Genomic DNA, 17,481 nt, shown 5'->3' on the forward strand with positions numbered 1-17,481 from the left:
GAATTTGTAATTTCCAACTTGTTGTTTGTAATGTCCAATGGCCGATGAGCACCGATACATTCTATCAATAATTTCTCTTCATGATGTCTCTTCATATGACAAGAAATTTAAAGGATTTGCCAGTAAATTGTTGACTTGATTCATGATGATGGCTACTAGCTTGCTGGCAGAGATTTTGAATGTATGATGTTGACATTTTTTCTTTTAGTTAACCTTTATTTAACTAGGCAAGTCAGTTAAGAACAAATTCTTATTTACAATGATGGCCTACCAAAAAGTGCAAGGCCTCCCATAGAACAAAACACACATCACAACAAGAGAGACAACGCAACACTACATAAAGAGAGACGTAAGACAACATAGCATGGCAGCAATACATTACAACACAGCATGTTAGCAACACAACATGCAACAGCACAAAACATGGTACAAACATTATTGGGCACAGACAACAGCACAAAGGACAAGAAGGTAGAGACAATGCATCACACAAAGCAGCCACAACTGTCAGTAAGAGTGTCCATGATTGAGTCTTTGAATGAAGAGATTGAGATAAAACTGTCCTATTTGAGTGTTTGTTGCAGCTCCTTCCAGTTGCTAGCTGCAGCAAACTGAAAAGAGGAGCGACCCAGGGATGTGTGTGCTTTGGGGACCTTTAACAGAATGTGACTGGCAGAACGGGTGCTGTATGCGGAGGATGAGGGCTGCAGTAGATATCTCAGATGGGGGAGTGAGGCCTAAGAGGGTTTTACAAATAAGCATCGACCAGTGGGTCTTACGATGGGTATACAGAGATGACCAGTTTACAGAGGAGCATAGAGTGCAGTGACGTGTCCTATAAGGAGCATTGGTGGCAAATCTGATGGCCGAACAGTAAAGAACATCTAACCGCTCAGGAGCACCCTTACCTGTCAATCTACAAATTATGTCTCCGTAATCTAGCATGGGTAGGATGGTTATCTGAATCAGGGTTAGTTTGGCAGCTGGGGTGAAAGTGGAGCGATTACGATAGAGGAAACCAAGTCTAGATTTAACTTTAGCCTGCAGCTTTGATGTGCTGAGAGAAGGACAGTGCACCGTCTAGCCATACTCCCAAGTACTTGGGAGTATGGCTCAAGCTCTAAACCCTCAGAGGTAGTAATAACACCTGTGGAAGGAGGGGCATTCTTCTTACCAAAGCACATGACCATTGTTTTAGAGGTGTTTTAGAACAAGGTTAAGGGTAGAGAAAGCATGTTGGACCTAAAGAAAACTTTGTTGTAGAGCATTTAACACAAAATCCAGGGAGGGGCCAGCTGAGTATAAGACTGTATCATCTGCATATACATGCATGAGAGAGCTTCCTACCGCCTGAGCTATGTTGTTGATCTAAATTGAGAAGAGCGTGTGGCCTAGGATTGAGCCTTGGGGAACTCCCTTGGTGACAGGCAGTGGCTGAGACAGCAGATTTTCTGACTTTATACACTGCACTTTTTGAGAGAATGGAATGATCTATTGTATCAAAATCTTTGACCAAGTCAATAAAAATAGCAGCACAATATTGCTTAGAATCAAGGGCAATGGTGACATCATTGAGGACCTTTAAGGTTGCAGTGACACATCCATAACCTGAGCGGAAACCAGATTGCATACCAGAGAGAAAACTATAGACATCAAGAAAGCCAGTCAGTTTTTCCAACACTTTTGATAAACAGGGCAAAAGAGAAATAGGCCTATAACAGTCAGGATCAGTTTGATCTCCCCCTTTAAATAAAGGACGAACCGTGGCTGAAAGGACAGACAGGTTAAATCTTTTTTCCTCATCAATCTACACACAATGACAAAGCAAAAACAGTTTTTTAGAAATGTTTGCAAATTTATAACAAATAAATAACTGAAATATCACATTTACATAAGTATTCTGACGCTTTACTTAGTACTTTGTTAAAGCACCTTTGGCAGCGATTACAGCCTTGAGTCTTCTTGGGTATGATGCTACAAGCTTGGCACACCTGTATTTTGGGGGTTTCTCCCATTCTTCCCTCAATCTTGACTAGTCTCACAGTCCCTGCCACTGAAAGCATTCCCACAGCATGATGCTGCCACCACCATGCTTCAACTTAGGGATGGTGCCAGGTTTCCTCCAGATGTGATGCTTGGAACGCAGGCCAAAGAGTTCAATCTTGGTTTCATCAGACCAGAGAATCTTGTTTCTCATGGTCTGAGTCCTTTAGGTGCTTTTTGGCAAACTCCATGTGTGTGCCATGTGCCTTTTACTGAAGAGTGGCTTCTGTCTAGCCACTCTACCACAAAGGACTGATTGATGGAGTGCTGCAGAGATGGTTGTCCTTCTGGAAGTTTCTCCCATCCCCACAGAGGAACTCTAGCGCTCTGTCAGAGTGACCATTGAGTACTTGGTCACCTCCCTGACCAAGGCCTTTCTCCCCCGATTGCTCAGTTTGGCCAGGTGGCCAGCTCTAGAAAGAGTCTTGGTGGTTCCAAGCTTCTTCCATTTAAGAATGATGGAGGTGACTGTGTTCTTGGGGACCTTCAATGCTGCAGACATGTTTTGGTACACTTTCCCAGATCTGTGCCTCTACACAATCCTGTCTCGGAGCTCTACAGACAATTCCTTCCACCTCATGGCTTCTTTTTTGCTCTGGCATGCACTGACAACTGTGGGACCTTATAGAGACAGGATGCCTTTCCAAATAATGTTTCAGAAATTGAATTTACCACAGATGGACTCCAATCAAGTTGTAGAAACATCTCAAAGACAGTCAATGGTAACAGGATGCACCTGAGCTGAATTTCCAGTCTCATATCAAAGGGTCTGAATACTTATGTAAATAATTTATTTCTGTTTTTATTTTTTATAACTTTGCAAACATTGCTAATAACCTGTTTTTGCTTTGTCAGTATGGTGTATTGTGTGTAGATTGATGAGGAACATGTTTTATTCAATCCATTTTAGAATAAGGCTGTAACTTAACAAAATGTGGTGAAAAGTCAAGAGGTCTGAATATTTTCTGAACGCACTGTATATATATATATGCTTAAAGAAACAACCGGTAATCTTTCAGCCAATCAGCGGCCCGGGTATTCAGCCAATCAACAGCCCAGGTATTCAGACAATCAGCTTCGATTGGTCAATGGAGTCTGGAGCATTTACATAATATTGAGCTTTCCCCAAATAAAGTCCTGCCCTGTTCACTCTGTGTTCGGAGAGCTTCTCTCGCCTTGCTAACTTCAGAGCGAGCAGCTTCCTTCCGTTGAAAATGAGCTCCATCATTTCGGCGGAGTTATCGCTTGCTGGTGGACACACCTGGTTACTCTTAAGATTCACTGTTGAGGTTGAAAACACAATGATTGGTTTGATGTGGTATTTAACAGAGAACAGATACTCCAGAGACTGTCAAACATATTAATGTGGGGTAGGTCAAGTCATTCAACTGTGACCGTTTTGATGATTTCTGTTTCCGCCCAGCAACTGTTTGAGCTGTGGAGAGTCTTATCTCACAAATAAGCATATAGCTTAGCATACAGTAGCTTAAAATTTGAATCCAACATGGAAGACTGCTGGAATAACAAGTCTAGTCACTTTCTGTTACTGTAATTTTGGCTCAATCCCAGTTTGTCTGAATCCAGGAAAATATACAAAAATATTAAAGCATGTTATACTGAGACAAGGTCACTTCCTAGCATATCAAGAATTGAACATACATTGAGAAAATATCATACATACAGTACCAGTAAAAAGTTTGGACACACCTACTCATTCCAGGTTTTTTTTTTATTTTTACTATTTTCTACATTGTAGAATAATAGTGAAGACATCAAAACTATGAAATGACACATATGGAATCATGTAGTAACCAACAAAGTGCTAAACAAATCAAAAAATATTTTATATTTGAAGTTATTGAGAGTAGCCACCCTTTGCCTTGATGACAGCTTTGCACACTCTTGGCATTCTCTCAACCAGCTTCATGAGGTAGTCACCTGGAATGCATTTCAATTAACAGGTGTGCAGTGTTAAAAGTTAATTTGTGGAATGTATTTCCGTCTTAATGCATTTGAGCCAATCAGTTGTGTTTTGACAAGGTAGGGGTGGTATACAGAACATAGCCCTATTTTGTAAAAGACCAAGTCCATATTATGGCAAGAACAGCTCAAATAAGCAAAGAGAATTGACAGTCCATCATTACTTTAAGACATAAAGGTTAGTCAGTACGGAACATTTCAAGAACTTTGAAAGTATCTTCAAGTGCAGTTGCAAAAACCATCAAGCGCTATCATGAAGCTGGCTCTCATGAGGACCGCCACAGGAAAGGAAGACCCATAGTTACATCTGCTGCAGAGGATAAATTCATTACAGTTAACTCTACCTCAGATTGTAGCCAAATAAATGCTTCACAGAGTTTAAGTAACAGACACATCACAACATCAACTGTTCAGAGGAGACTGCCTGAATCAGGCCTTCATGGTCGAATTGCTGTAAAGAATCCACTACTAAAGGACACCAATAATAAGAAGATATTTGCTTCTGCCAAGAAACACGAGCAATGGACATTAGACCAGTGGAAATCTGTCCTATGGTCTGATGAGTCAAATTTGAGATTTTTGGTTCCAACCGCTGTGTCTTTGTAAGAAGCAAAGTAGGCGAAGGGATGATCTCCTCATATGAGGTTCCCACCTTGAAGCATGGAGGAGGAGAGCTGATGGTGTGGGGGGCTTTTCTGGTGACACTGTCTGTGATTTATTTAGAATTCAAGGCACACCTAACGAGCATGGTTACCACAGCATTCTGCAGCGATACGCCATCCCATCTGGTTTGCGTTTAGTGGGACTACCATTTGTTTTTAAACATGACAATGACCCAAAACAGACCTCCAGTCTGTGTAAGGGCTATTTGACCAACGCATCCACATTCGCCCGACCTCAACCTAATATAGGTGGTTTGGGATGAGTTGGACTGCAGAGTAGAGTGATGGAGTGCCTTGCCTCAACAATAACCCGACCTCAACCCAATTGAGGTTGTTTGGGATGATTTGGACCGCAGAGTAGAGGAAAAGCAGCCAACAAGTGCTCAGCATATGTGGGAACTCCTTCATGACTGTTGGAAAAGCATTCCTCATGAAGCTGGTTGAGAGAATGCCAAGAGCGTGCAAAGCTGTCAGCAAGGCAAAGGGTGGCTACTTTGAAGAACCTGAAATATAAAATATTTTTTGATTTGTTTAACAATTTTTTGGTTACTACATGATTCCATATGTGATATTTCATAGTTTTGTATTATTTGACAATGTGAAATTTTTTTCCAAATAAAGAAAAACTCTTGAATGAGTAGGTGTGTCCAAACTTTTGACTGGTACAGTACTGTATATAGTCATTGTACTTGGGATAAAGATCACTCACTCACACAATGCTATTCTGAGATGGCCCTTGCTTGTTTCACACTGTTCTCATACCCCCAGTGAGATGACTAGATGTATGTACAAAGGCCCTGAATACAGAACAGATCAAAGCACAGGAGTAGTCCATTCAAAAAATTACGCAATCAGTCTTGGAGAGGACACATTTCAAAGTGCTGTGCATGTCTATCATTTGTCAAAAGAGCTGTCCCCTGAGAGGAATACACACACACACACACACACACACACACACACACACACACACACACACACACACACACACACACACACACACACACACACTAAACAATCTTAAAAGAGCCTGAAATCATTGGTTTTGCACCATACCCCAGTCTTTTGTGAAGTTATCTTTTGTCATGCATTTTCTCAATTTCTCCAAGCATGCGATCCAAAGCTTTATTGATAGCCTCTCAAAACATCAGCAGGCTAATCCACTGCATCATCAACTACGTAATGTTTCAGCACACGTATGATTCCCGGAGTGACGGCACAGAAAGGCCACCGCTGTCATTCTCAAATGTCACTTGTGTCGCACAGCGGTGACAGAATGAATTGGTCAGAACAGCGAAACGTGGAGGTGAGAACTTTGTTCTGTAGGTTCTAATTAACATTCAGCCAATCAGTGGCAGCACCCATCAGCCCCCTATACATGTTTTATCATTCCACTTCAGCCGCCAATGAAGCGTCCATTTATATACACTCCCCTACTTATTTATTTGAACGGTGAAGGTAAAACTTTTATTTGGTTCTAGACTCCAGAGTTTTGGAATTGAGATCAAATGTTTTATATGAGGCGACAGTAAAGAATGTCACCCTTTATTTGATGGGATTTTCACAGGAGGTTGGTGGCACCTTAATTGGGGAGGACATGCTCGTGATAATGGCTGGAGTGGAGTAAGAGGAATGGTATCAAATACATCAAACAAATGGTTTCTATGTGTTTCATGCCATTCCATCCGTCCCCCTCTCAGCAGCCTCCTGTGATTTTCATACATACAGTGTATCTATTTTCTCTATCTAGTCCCCTCATTAGAAGGTGTCAAGTATTTTGACAAATTAGCGTATAGCGTTTTAAATTTAGTCAATAGTTTAGTACCAAAACAAACTGCAAATCCATCCAACAAGTTTATAGAGTCACAAGCTTGAAGTAGTCATTGTGTGCTAGGAATAAGGGACCAAGTACGACATTGTTAACTAAATTTAATACACTGTAAGTGAATTTGTTCAAATACTTATGACACGTTCAAATGGGGGGACTAGATACATAAAGTGCTTTCATTTTTAAAAGGTTAAACAACTATGTATAAAATACCCTCAATAAAAGATTTTCTGTACTGTCGCCTCATATTAAACATTTGATCTCAAATTCAAAATGCTAGAGTATAGATCAAAATTAAACGTTTTAGCTTGAAGAAGTGCAACATTTACTTCGAGCTAACTCTGCAGATAGCACAACTGGGTGATTTGAAAAGTCATATTTAATCGATCAATAACATAATAATACTTTTAGCAAAAATGGTATCTTTCATTTACAATCTGTTGAAACTATGAGAATAGAAAGGTTCAGAACTTTTGTGGCAAATAGAAATAAAACATGGATGGTGTTAAGAGAGAGATGGGAGGGGTTGAGTGGACCTGAAGGATGGGATTAAAAACAACAAGATAGTTAATGTAAAATATACTGTGTCCGTAAAATGTATATAGGTTTAGAACTTTTGTGAAACAGCACAGTTACAAATATATGGCAAAATAGAAATCAAACTGGATGGGCTTCAGAGAAAGATGGGAGAGGTTGATGGTAGATGAAGGATGGGATTAAAAACAAACAAAAGGTAACTATTGTAAAATACATTGTGTACGCAAAATGTATATAGCATGTATAAGCTGGAAGTAGAAGCCTAAGTGTTGTTGTCTATTAGTTTACTCCAATTAGGAGAGCGGTGGTAGGGTTAGGGAAAAATAATAAAGGAACATATATTTTAAAAAGATATGTATATGTACAGTACATTCAGAAAGTATTACATTTGTTACATTACAGCCTTATTCTAAAATGGAATAAATATTTTTTTTCCCTCATCAATCTACACACAATACCCCATGATGACAAAGAGAAAACAGGTTTTTATACATTTTTACAAATGTATAAGAAAACAAAACAGAAATCGTCATATTTACAAAAGTATTCAGACCCTTTGCTATGAGACTCAAAATGGAGCTCAGATGTATCCTGTTTTCATTGATCATCCTTGAGATGTTTCTACAACTTGGTTGGAGTTCACCTGTTGTAAATTCAATCGATTGGACATGATTTGGAAAACATACACCTGTCTATTTAAGGTCCCACAGTTGACAGTTTATTTCAGAGCAAAAACCAAGCCATGAGGTTGAAGGAATTCAAATCAAATCAATCAAATTGTATTGGTCACATACACATGTTTAGCAAATGTTATTGCGGGTGTTGCAAAATGCTTGTGTTTCTAGCTCCAACAGTAATATCTAACAATTACACAACAATACACACAAATCCAAAGTAAAGGAATGGAATTAAGAATATATATCTATTTGGATTAGCAATGTCAGATCGGCATAGACTAAGATACAGTACAATAGAATACAGCATGTACATATGACATGAGTAATATGTAAACATTATTAAAGTGACCAGTGTTCCAATATTAAAGTGGCCAGTGATTTCAAGTCTATGTATATAGAGCAGCAGCCTCTAAGGTGCTACTGATGGCTATTTAACAGTCTGATGGCCTTGAGATAAAAGCTGTTTTTCAGTCTGTCGGTCCCAGCTTTGATGCACCTGCAGTAACCTCGCCTTCTGGATGATAGCGGGGTGAACAGGCAGTGGCTCGGGTGGTTGTTGTCCTGGAGGGAAGGTAGTTTGCCCCCGGTGATGCGTTGGGCAGACCGCACCACCCTCTGGAGAGCCCTGCGGTTGCGGGCGGTGCAGTTGCCATACCAGGTGGTGATACAGCCCAACAGGATGCTCTCAATTGTGCATCTGTAAAAGTTTGAGGGTTTCAGGTGCCAAGCCATATTTTTTCATCCTCCTGAGGTTGAAGAGGCGCTGTTGTGCCTTCTTCACCACACTGTCTGTGTGGTTGGACCATTTCATTTTGTCAGTGATGTATAAGCCAAGGAACTTGAAGCTTTCCACCTTCTCCACTGCGGTCCCGTCAATTTGGATAGGAGGGTGCTCCGTCTGTTTCCTGAAGTCCACGATCAGCTCCTTTGTTTTGTTGATGTTGAGTGAAAGGTTATCTTCCTGGCACCACACTCCCAGAGCCCTCAACTCTTCCCTGTAGGCTGTCTCGTCATTGTTGGTAATCAGGTCAAGTACTGTTGTGTCATCTGCAAACTTGATGACTGAGTTAGAGGTGTGCGTGGCCACGCGGTCATGGATGAACAGGGAGTACAGGAGGGGGCTGAGCATGTGCCCTTGTGGGGCCCCTGTGTTGGGGATCAGCGAAGTGGAGTGTGTTATTTCCTGCCTTCACCATCTGGGGCAGCCCGTCAGGAAGTCCAGGAACCAGTTGCACCTAGCGTAGTTCAGACCCAGGGCCCCGAGCTTAATAACAAGCTTGGAGGGTACTATGGTGTTGAAGGCTGAGCTATAGTCAATGAACAGCATTCGACCAGTATGGAGAAAAAATGTTTGAAATGTATGCATTCAGTACTGTAAGTCGCTCTGGATAAGAGCGTCTGCTAAATGACAAAAAAAGTTTTTTTTAAGTTTAAAAAAAATAGGTATTCCTCTTGTCCAGATGGGATAGGGCAGAGTGCAGTGTGATGAAAATTGTATCGTCTGTGGATGTATTGGGGCGGTAAGCAAATTGAAGTGGGTCTAGGGTGTCAGGTAAGGTAGAATTGTCCATAGAGCTCAGAGACAGGATTGTGTTGAGGCACAGATCTTGGGAAGGGTACGAACAAATATCTGCAGCATTGAAGGTCCACAAGAAAACAGTGGTCTCCATCATTCCTAAATGGAAGAAGTTTGGAACTACCAAGACTCTTCCTAGAGCTGGCCACCTGGCAAAACAGAGCAATCGGGGGAGAAGGGCCTTGGTCAGTGAGGTGACCAAGAACCCAATGGTCAATATGACAGAGCTTCAGAGTTCCTCTGTGGAAAAGGAAGAACCTTCCAGAAGGACAACCATCTCTGCAGAACTCCACCAATCAGGCCTTTATGGTAGAGTGGCCAGACGGAAGCCACTCCTCAGTAAAAGGCACATGACAGCCTGCTTGGAGTTTGCCAAAAGGCACCTAAAGGACTCTCAGACCATGAGAAACAAGATTCTCTGGGTTGATGAAACTAAGATTGAACACTTTGGCCTGATTGCCAAGCGTCACATCTGGAGAAAACCTGGCACTATCCCTATGGTGAATTATGGTGATCGGCAGCATAATGCATTGGGGATGTTTTTTAGCGGCAGGGACTGGGAGACTAGTCAGGATCGAGGGAAAAATGAACGGAGTAAAGTACAGAGAGATCCTTGATAAAAGCCTGCTCCAGACTGCTCAGGACCTCAGATTGGGGCGAAGTTTTACCTTCCAACAGGACAACAACCCTAAACACACAGCCAAGACAATGCAGGAGTGGCTTCGGGACAAGTCTCTGAATATGCTTGAGTGGCCCAACCAAAGCCCGGACTAGAATCCGATCGAACATCACTGGAGAGACCTGAAAATAGCTGTGCAGTGACGCTCCCCATACAACATGACAGAGCTTGAGGTGATCTGCATGAAGAATGGGAGAAACTCCCCAAATACAGGTGTGCCAAGCTTGTAGCGTCATACCCAAGAAGACTAAAAGGCTTCAACAAAGTAATGAGTAAAGGGTCTGAATACTTATTTAAATAAGATAATCAGTTGTTTTTTTTATACATTTGCAAAACTTTCCCCCAAATGTTTTTTTGCTTTGTCATTATGGTATATTGTGTGTAGATTGATGAGAAAAAAACGATTAAATCCATTCTAGAGCATGGTGTTTGCAACGCCAGGGTTGTGGGTTCGATTCCCACGGGGGGCTAGTACAAAAAAAAAAAATGCATGAAATGAAATGTATGAAATGTATGCATTCACAACTGTAAGTCGCTCTGGATAAGAGCGTCTGCTAAATGACTAAAATGTAAATGTAAATAAGAAAATGTGGAAAAAGTCAAGGGGTGTGAATACTTTCAGAATGCACTGTATACAGTACCAGTCAAAAGTTTGGACACACCTACTCTTTCAAGATTTTTTTTTTTACTCTTTTTTTTACATTGTAGAATAATAGTGAAGACATCAAAACTATGACATAACACATTGAATCACGTAGTAACCAAAAAGTGTTAAATATATTAGATTTTAGATTCTTCAGAGAAGTCACCTTTTGCCTTAATGACAGCTTTGCACACTTGGCATTCTCTCAACAAGCTTCATGAGGAATGCTTTTCCAACAGTCTTGAAGGAGTTCCCACATATGCTGAGCACTTGTTGGCTGTTTTTCCTTCACTCTGCAATCCAACTCATCCCAAACCATCTCAATTGTATTTATTTTTTATTTGATTTAACTGTTATTTAACTAGGCAAGTCAGTTAAGAACAAAATCTTATTTACAATGATGGCCTACCAAAAGGCGGGGACAGGGGATTTAAAAAAAATAAACACTACATGAAGAGAGACCTAAGACAACAACATAGCAAGGCAGCAACACATGACAACACAGCATAGTAACAACACAATGTGTCACCAACATGCTAGCAACACAACATGGCAACAGCACACAATGGTAGCAGCACAAAACGTGGTACAAACATTATTTGGCACAGATAACAGCACAAAGGGCAAGAAGGTAGAGACAACAATACATCACACAAAGCAGCCACAACTGTCAGTAAGAGTGTCCATGATTGAGTCTTTGAATAAAGAGACTGAGATAAAACTGTCCAGTTTGAGCGTTGTTGCGGCTCGTTCCAGTCGCTAGCTGCAGCAAGCTGGAAAGACAAGCGACCCAGGGATGTGTGTGCTTTGGAGACCTTCAACAGAATGTGACTGGCAGAATGGGTGTTGTATGTGGAGGGCGAGGGCGAGGGCTGCAGTAGATAATGTATCTCAGTTAGGGGGGAGTGAGGCCTAAGAGGGTTTTACAAATAAGCATCAACCAGTGGGTCTTGCGACGGGTATACAGAGATGACCAATTTACAGAAGAGTATAGAGTGCAATGATGTGTAATGAGGAGCATTGGTGGCAAATCTGATGGCCGAACGGTAAAGAACATCTAGCAGCTAAAAAGCACCCTTACCTGCCGATCTATAAATTAAGTCTCTGTAATCTAGCATGGGTAGGTCGGTCATCTGAATCAGGGGTAGTTTGGCAGTTGGGGAGAAAGAAGAGCGATTACGATAGAGGAAACCAAGTCTAGATTTAACTTTAGCCTGCAGCTTTGATATGTGCTAAGAGATGGACAGTGTAGCATCTATCCATTCTCCCAAGTACTTGTATGAGGTCGGCTGATTATGGAGGCCAGGTCATCTGATGCCGCACCATCACTCTCCTTCTTGGTCAAATAGCCCTTACACAGCCTGGAGGTCTGTTTTGGGTCATTGTCCTGTTGAAAAACAAATGATTGTCCCACTAATCACAAACCAGGTGGGATGGTGTATCACTGCAGAATGCTGTGGTAGCCATCCTGGTTAAGTGTGCCTTGAATTCTAAATATATCACTGACTGTGTCACCATTAAAGCACCCCCACACCATCACACCTCATCCTCCATGCTTCAAAATGGGAGCCACACATGCGGAGATCATCCGTTCGCCAACTACACGTCTCACAAAGACACAGCAGTTGGAACCAAAAATCAAAAATTTGGACTCACCAGACCAAAGGACAGATTTCCACCGGTCTAATGTCCATTTCTCGTGTTTCTTGGTCCAAGCAAGTCTCTTATTCTTCTTGGTTTCCTTTTAGTAGTGGTTTCTTTTCATCAATTCGACCATGAAGACCTGATTCACGCAGTCTCCTCTGAACAGTTGATGTTGAGAAGTGTCTGTTACTTGAACTCTGTGAAGCATTTACTTGGGCCGCAATCTGAGGTGCAGTTAACTCTAATGAATTTATCCTCTGCAGCAGATGTAACTCTGGGTCTTCCTTTCCTGTCCTCATGAAAGCCAGTTTCATCATAGCTTTTGATGGTTTTTGTGACTGCATTTGAATACATTTTCAAAGTTCTTGAAATGTTCCGTATTGACTGACCTTCATGTCTTAAAGTAATGATGGACTGTCATTTGTTTATTTCAGCTGTTTTTGCCATAATATGGACTTGGTCTTTTACCAAATAGGCTATCTTTTGGATTTCCACCCCTACCTCGTCATAACGCATTAAGAAGGAAAGATATTCCAAAAATGTACTTTTTAAAAAGGCACACCTGTTAATTAAAATGCATTCCAGGTGACTACCTCATGAAGCTGGTTGAGAGAATGCCAAGAGTGTGCAAAGCTGTCATCAAGGCAAAGGGTGGCTACTTTGAAGAATCTCAAATATAAAATATATTTGGATTTGTTTAACACTTTTTTGGTTACTACATGATTCCATATGTGTTGTTTCATAGTTTTCATGTATTTAGTATTATTATATGTAGAAAATAGTACAAATACAGAAAAGCCCTTGAATGAGTAGGTGTGTCGAAACTTTTGACTGGTACTGTGTATATTTACAAAAATATATATGGGTGATTGGAAATGATGCGGACAATTATAATGAAGGAAGCCACAATCTATCTACACTATTAAAGCTGCTCTACCCCCTTCAAAATAAATGTTTAGCTTTGTTTTAGCTTCACTGTCCAAATAAATACATTGGGGAACGTAAATGACAAACTTATACAAGTGTAAATGATATCCTTCTAAAGAATAGATCATCATTCATGTGTACATCCACAGCCCTACAGCTCCCGTGTTGGAGGGAGAAGCAGCAGAGTTCTACCAGCACACACTGTTGCCTGGTGTGATAGAGCAGCACCAGATCAGAGGGTGAAACAGGATGGAACACTGTCCTTCTGACGGACGAACGGACAGACAGACACTTCAACACTGTCTTACACTGGCTGTCTGATGGAAGCACAGATGGATGGACATCACAACATTGGTGAGTACATTGCAGGACATTAGTCTAAATATCATATTCACAAACAAAGTTCAATTTCATGTACTATGGATTGTATGGTACACAATCATATGGGCTGTGTGTGTGTGTGTGTGTGTGTGTGTGTGTGTGTGTGTGTGTGTGTGTGTGTGTGTGTGTGTGCGTATTTCCATGCATGTGTGATTCCATGCGTGTGGCCGGCATGTTCACATGTCACTACACGAGTGTGTGTATCTAACTCCAGGTACAGTAGATTTTACAATGTCTTACCAACATCATCCCATTTTAACTCACATCATCTACTCACTAGAAGGGCTGAGGGGGCAGAGAGAAACAAAAGGATGAGTTTTCCATTAGCTATCCCAACAAGAAGCCTGTAATCAGAGGACAGAGAGAAACAAACGGATGAGTTTTCCATTAGCTATCCCAACAAGAAGCCTGTAATCAGAGGACAGAGAGAGAAACAAACGGATGAGTTTTCCATTAGCTATCCCAACAAGAAGCCTGTAATCAGAGGACAGAGAGAAACAAACGGATGAGTTTTCCATTAGCTATCCCAACAAGAAGCCTGTAATCAGAGGACAGAGAGAAACAAACGGATGAGTTTTCCATTAGCTATCCCAACAAGAAGCCTGTAGTCAGAGGCCAGCAGACTCTGTAGGGGCTTGTCAAATAAATGGGCTATTGTGTCTTTGTTGCATTGGTAAAAATCCTTTAAATGGTTTAAGTTTTCACGCTTCATGAGTCAATACAGCTTCTCAAGCGGGCGAACAAGCAGAATCTCTCTCTCTCTCTCTCTCTCTCTCTCTCTCTCTCTCTCTCTCTCTCTCTCTCTCTCTCTCTCTCTCTCTCTCTCTCTCTCTCTCTCTCTCTCTCTCTCTCTCTCTCTCTCTCTCTCTCTCTCTCTCTCTCTCTCTCTCTCTCTCTCTCTCTCTCTCTCTCTCTCTCTCTCTCTCTCTCTCTCTCTCTCTCTCTCTCTCTCTCTCTCTCTCTCTCTCTCTCTCTCTCTCTCTCTCTCTCTCTCTCTCTCTCTCTCTCTCTCTCTCTCTCTCTCTCTCATGTTGATTATCTGAAAGGCATTCCACTATTTGTGTCAAGGCAGGTTCAGTGATGAAAAAAATAACAGTCAAAGTTTAAGGCTCCCCCCTTCAATCCTCTTGTATTCACAGGCTGGTTCCTGAATGCAGCCCAGGTCTCTGGTGAGAAGGGATGGAGGACACAGGGCACCTCTACAGAGAGAGGGGACACTAGGAGCCCCCTCCCCACCCCACACACAGTTCTAATGTTTCAGAGAGATTATTACTGGCTGGCTGGTGGGTGGAAAGTGCCTGGTTAAACTGTGTCTGTGAGTGTGTCTGTTTTAGTAAACCTTTTTTTTTACAAGGTTATTCTGGACCAAGACAGCAGCATCAACATATCTGTTGCAGACAAACAGACTCATGACATCAACCAGATGACGATACATCAATTTAAAAGCCACACAAGGTAATGAACATGTGAACAACATGTAAACGTGTGTGTGTACGTATGTGCGTGTGTGTGTCCTGTTGTGTTTCCTGTTGTGTTTACTGTTGTGTTTCCTGCTGTGAATCCTGTTGTGTTTCCTGTTGTGTTTCCCGTTGTGTTTCCTGTTGTGTATTCTGTTTTGTGTCCTGTTGTGTTTCCAGTTGTGTTTCTTGTATTTCCTGTTGCATTTTGATTACTTTGTTTCCTATTTTGTTGCCTTACAACCTGGAATTAAAATGGATTTTGTGGGATTTGTATCATTTGATTTACACAACATGCCTACCACTTTGAAGATGCAAAATATTTTTTCTTGTGAAACAAACAAGAAATAAGACAAAAAACTGGAAACTTGAGCTGTAGGCTCTGCATGAGTTGTAGGCTCTGCATGTGAAGCATTTGACTACAGGAGACACTTTACAGGAATCAAGCAAAACATCTCATGGTATGCATACCACATCCATACTCAGTCTTTTAAGCAGTCAATCTTTGTACTCCCTCAATTAGAAAGATCTGCAATATGTTTTTTATACGATGTACCTATCACTGCAGTGCCAAGTCAGTAATAACTAACCACTGAATTTGCCCAAGATGCACTGAGGCTCCATTCAATGATGTCCTCCTTTCTTCTTCCTGTTTTCATGTGCCAACAGGTGTCTTTACTGACTTTTAAAGGGTCATGATGAGGTCTTGGGGTCAAATCAAATCAAATCAAATGTTATTGGTCACACACATATTTAGCAGATTTAATTGCAGGTGTAGCAAAATGCTTGTTTTCCTAGCTTCAACAGTGCAGTAATATCTAACAATTCACAATAAACACAAATCTAAAAGTAAAATAATGGAATTAAGAAATATATAAATATTAGGATGAGCAATGTCGGAGTGGTATTGACTAAAATACAGAAGAATGGAATACAGCATATACATATGAAATGAGTAAAGCAGTATGTAAACATTATTTAAGTGACTAGTGTTCCATTATTAAAGTGACCAGTGATTCCATGTCTATTTATATAGGGCAGCAGCCTCTGAGGTACAGGGTTGAGTAACCGGGTGGGAGCCGGCTAGTGATGGCTATTTAACAGTCTGATGGCCTTGAGATACTGTAGAAGCTGTTTTTCAGTCTCTCTGTCCCAGCTTTGATGCACCTATACCGACCTCGCCATCTGAATGATAGCGAGGTGAACAGGCCGTGGCTTGGGTGGTTGATGTCCTTGATGCTCTTTTTGGCCTTCCTGTGAAATCGGGTGCTATAGGTTTCCTAGAGGGCAGGAAGTGTGCCCCTGGTGATGCGTTGGGCAGACCGCACCACTCTCTGGAGAGTCCTACGGTTGCGGGTGGTGCAGTTGCCATGCTAGGCGGTGATACAGCCAGACAGGATGCTCTCAATTCCACATATGTAAAAGTGGGTGAGGGTCTTAGGTGCCAAGCTAAATTTCTTCAGCCTCCTGAGGTTGAAGAGGCACTGTTGCGCCTTCTTCACCCCACTGTCTGTGTGGGTGGACCATTTCAGATCGTCAGTGATGTGTACGCCGAGGAACTTAAAGCTTTCCACCTTCTCCACTGCAGTCCTGTCAATGTAGATATGGGTGTGCTCCCTCTGCTTTTTCTTGAAGTCCACGATCAGCTCCTTCATTTTGTTGACAATGAGGGAGAGGTTATTTTCCAGGCACCACTCTGTCAGGGCCCTCACCTCCTCCCTGTAGGCTGTCTCGTCATTGTTTGTAATCAGGCTTACTATGGTTGTGTTCTCTGAAAACTTGATGATTGAGTTGGAGGCCACGCAGTCATGGGTGAACAAGGAGTACAGGAAGGGGCTGAGCACGCACCCTTGTGGGTCCCCTGTGTTGAGGATCAAGGAAGTGGAGGTGTTGTTTCCTACCTTCACCACCTGGGGGTGGCCCGTCAGGAAGTCCAGGACCCAGTGCCACAGGGCGGGGTTCAGACCCAGGTTCCCGAGCTTGATGATGAGCTTGGAGGGTACTATGGTATTGAAGGGTGAGCTATAGTCACTGAACAGCATTTGTACATAGGTATTCCTCTTGTCCAGATGGGATAGGGCAGTGTGCAGTGCAATCCAATGGTAAGCAAATTGAAGTTGGTCTAAGGGGTCAGGCAAGGTAGAGGGGATATTTTCAGGACTCAGGATAAGACCCAGATGCAGACAGTTCAAATGTTTATTACAAAACAGGGGGCAGGCAAACGACAGGTCAAGGGCAGGCAGAGGTCAAAAGTCCAGGTCAGTGTCAGTAAAGTAAAAAACGGCAGGCAGGATCAGAGTCCTGGCAGACAGAATGCTCAAAACCGGGAGGACTAGAAAACATCAACTATAGAAACTAGAAAAGGGAAAAAACGCTAGTAGGACTTGACGAGACACGACGAACTGGCAACAGACAAACAGAAAACATGGGTATAAATACATAGGAGATAA

Source organism: Salmo salar, chromosome 06, assembly GCF_965601325.2.
Source record: "Salmo salar chromosome 06, fSalSal1, whole genome shotgun sequence".
In the NCBI taxonomy this organism is placed as follows: Eukaryota; Metazoa; Chordata; class Actinopteri; order Salmoniformes; family Salmonidae; genus Salmo; species Salmo salar.